Source organism: Stomoxys calcitrans, chromosome 5 (genome assembly GCF_963082655.1).
Source record: "Stomoxys calcitrans chromosome 5, idStoCalc2.1, whole genome shotgun sequence".
In the NCBI taxonomy this organism is placed as follows: Eukaryota; Metazoa; Arthropoda; class Insecta; order Diptera; family Muscidae; genus Stomoxys; species Stomoxys calcitrans.
This window is the reverse complement of record NC_081556.1, coordinates 94,906,874-94,911,026: the sequence shown is the minus strand read 5'-3', so window position 1 is coordinate 94,911,026 and position 4,153 is coordinate 94,906,874.

The following is a 4,153-nucleotide window of genomic DNA, read 5'->3' as shown; positions in this document are numbered from 1 at the left end:
TTCCTTAATGCATTTCTATTGTTTTTTTTTTTCTTGTAACAAAAAAGTGTTCATTTTTCTTTATGATGTATAAAAATTATGTGTATTTCTATGTATATGAATAGTTTCTTATATGTAATTATAAAATTACCTTTGGTTTATAAATTTAACACATCATATGTTATTCGGGCTTAGAGATACCCAATTGTAGATGATATTCATATTTTTGTCATTTGTAAATCTTTTCATTATAATTCTCTGTAATATATTTATATGTATTTTGATTCTCCCAAAAAAATTCTACGAAACCAGTAAAAAAAAATATTTTATATATAAGCTAACATATATCTGTTGTTAAAAGAAATCAATTTCAACATTATTCTATAAAAAAAAAGAATATATAAAATTAATAAGTATGCTTTTTGTATTTGTTTCTTTTACTGATATTGCTGGATTTTCTGAGATGCTTACATAAGATAAGTTAGCCGCCACTGTCGGGTAACGTAGTGGTTATTGTATACCAAGTAGCGGTCCTGAATGGCTTTCAGTTGACAATTCTTGATCTATTTTCCATCTCAAACGTGGACACAAAAACGCCCTTGGTTTTTTCTGGTGTAGCTAGAACTCCAGCGAAGAAGTCTTTTTGAATGCGATCACGGTGTTACATACAAAACGGGACGACCAAAGGGCCCGATGGAAAGACATCTCTAAGCTTGGTGTCAGAGATTTTAGAAGAAGCGCAGAAGATCGCGGCGCTTTGAACGTTTCGAAGTTCAGCTAATGAGACAAATGTTTTATCATACCCAATTAAAGTAAGTAAATTCCGTTGAATTGCACTTAAAAATTATAAAAAACATTTTTGGGAAGAAGTTTTTACATTAGCAACATTACTAAGGGATAACCACCGTAGTACAATATTTTCTGATGTTCTCGTCAGGACTCGCTGACATGCTAACCTCTGCGCTGCGGTGGCCTCCTAGTCCTACCAGGCATACTGCACCAAAATTATCTCAATAGCCTTCAAGTGCAGAAAGAGCTTCAGCCGTGTTTGGGTTGTACAATCACAATATCAAATCACATAATCTTGGCGGGGAACTCACAGGGTAATTTCGATAAATACTCTACCCAACAAAATCATCATTCAATATGTAAACTGATGTCTATAAACCACACCAAACTGTTGTTTTTTTGGATGCATCGTTAACTCTTGTACGACATATGCCCGTTCTTCACGATGTGACAATGGAAGAGTATACTGAACACATCACTTTAACAGATGATGTTTGGACACGATTATCAACCCGTGCTGCCACCTCACCCTATTCTGAAAATGCAAATTTGTATCATAAAAAATGGTTTTATTGTTTTTCAAAGTATTCTCCAGCATGATTTATACGCTTATTATGGAGGTGTCCAATTGAGACACCTCCAAAATAAGGTTATTGAACGCTTCATCGGCTTTTTCTGGTGGCGAAAATAAGTCATTGGGTGCCAAGACAGATCTGTACGGCGGATGACCCATCAATTCAGCGTTTTGGCCGGTCAAAAAAGCGCTGGTTTGAGATGAAATGTGGGAGCTTGCATTATCATGGTCAACTATGATTCGTCTTCTCTTGTTCGGTTTGGGAAAGTTGCTCAAAGGACTTGATAAAAACATTGACATCTTCTTTAGCTGTTCCTCTAGACACTATCCTACTAATCAAGCGCCTTGCTAGTGGTGCGTTTATAATGTTGCCTTTAGTATGGTGTTATCCCAGAATTATCAGAAAAGGATGAATTTTCATATACTCCAGAAAGAGATCCCCTTAATTTTCAAGGGGACTTTAAAATCGACTTCTACACAGAAGAGACTAACACGAAATTTTTCCAGTTAAAAATTTAATTGAAAATAAAAATGTGTTTTCTTTCGATTTGCAAAGCAAATCACCGATCATTGAGCTCGTCTCGAAAGAGAAACAAACAAATTGAAAATAATAACGTTTTCAATTAAAACATTAATTGAATCAAAATTTTTTATTTAATCGGAATTTTTCAATTGCGGTCGTGATTGAAATTTACGCAATTGTGATTTAAACAATTAATTGATTCAATAATTTTTTTAATTTAATGTTTTTCAATCGTTATGAAAATGTTTGTCATTTTCAATTAAAAATTGATTGGTTCATTCTTTTTTAATTGAATCTGAACATATTTCAGTTACGATTTTGGTTAAAATTTTTGAGATTTTCAATTTAAAAATATATCGATTTAATAATTTTTTTAATTGAACCTTAAAAAATTTTATATATCTCATTTTTTCTTTTACATTTTATCTATATTCAATTAAAAAGGTTCTTTCAATAATTTTTTTAATTGAATCGGAAACTTTTTTACCCCACCGACTGTTATGACTATCCGTTTTTGAGAGTCTAGCAGCTCAAAATTTTGATAAATACTTTCCATGTATAGTTCCCAAACAGTTCTTTTCCTACCTAGATTCTAGATACAATTCCAATCTTATTTATTTTCTGTGTACTAATGCAATAATCTGACCGCCACCTTTATTCAAATATTAATTAGGGAGTGACGTACTTCAGTTTACTTCAAAAACGATTTTAAGGAACTTGACAGCATTGCACTTGATTGTGCGATAAGAACTGCCATCTTCATTTCATGTATTAATCCAATTCTCGAGCAATGACATCTATGACACAACCAACGAAATATATTTTTTAGTGTTGCCAGTCATGAGTATTATTTCCTACCAAAATTTAAGAAAAATCTTATCTTTCCCGACCAAGACCTAACAAATGTTCTACAAGATGCGGCATATGGCAATTTTGCGATTCCATATGGAACACATCAATTTATATTTTTTCAACGCTACAAAGTAGTACAGATCATTGTTATCCATATAGGATATAGACATGTCCGTCCATCCGTCCCTTCAAAAATGGACTTTATCTTGATATAGCACCTTTCATACCGATCTTCCGATAAGAAATCTTGAGTTCATAAAGTCGCATTTTTGCCTTCATTTCAATGAAAACCCGAGCCGAGTTTGGATAAAACGATCCTCCGATACCCATTTTCGCCGTTACAGTGAGTTGCATACACCCCTCCACATCAGAGTATGGAACAATCTGACTTTATTTGTATGCAGCTGCCACATAGCCCTGTTTTCCGATTGAAGGTATCCAACCAGGATTCACTGAATAAGGTTAAGCCAAGCGATCAGCCGATATACTTTTTTTTTTAATATTTGACAGTACTTGGCATTGAGGATGTCAACTTGTTCTCTTTTTACATTCATTCTTTGTTTACGTTTTCTCCTATATGATGACATCTTCAATCGTCAGATTTGACATCCTTAATGATGTTTATGGGGCCTATCCACTTTATGTTTTTACATGTGACCTAACCTTCTATTAGTGAATCCTGGTATCCAACGCACAAAGCCGCATTTCCTACCCAGAATTTACAAAATTTGGAAGAGATACTTTAAAATTCCTACCAGTTACAGTCAATATCAGAACTTACGGGTTTTTTACTGCAATTTTAAGTAGCGAGACCCCTTGTAACAAAATTTGGCCCCTCTAAATCTAAATCCATTTTGCTCTGCACTCTTAACGTATACACAGAAACGAATTTTGAGTTATCATCGGAATTTTTTTTTTAGTAATTAACTTGATATTTATATGTTGGAAAAACCTACCAAAAATTGAGGTCAGCCTACCAAGAGAATAAAAACCTACCAATTTTGGAAGGAACCTACCAAAAACGGCAACACTGGTTTTTTATTCTAACGAAAACAATAGGGTTCACTCATAATGTCGTTCCATGTCGCCCGGGTTCCTTGCGCACTCACATATTAACGAATGAGAATTTGACATTTCTCCTATCTGTTAGAGCTTTCTTGAACATATTATTATGAGTCTATAGATTTCACTTGCGATTAAACATTTGAAATTAATCAATATATTATGGTCAATGAATTTATTTATTTTTTTATTTATTTATTCATTCATTGCAATACTAAGCCAATTAGGCCAAAATACTTGTATTACAAACATAACTTATACACCTAAGTAGCAATAAGCGTATAAAACTATTCTTAATCTATATCTTTTATCAGATTACAAATCGTATTCCTATGGGCTCCCCAGCCAAAAATTATTAGTAGAATACAAAAAAT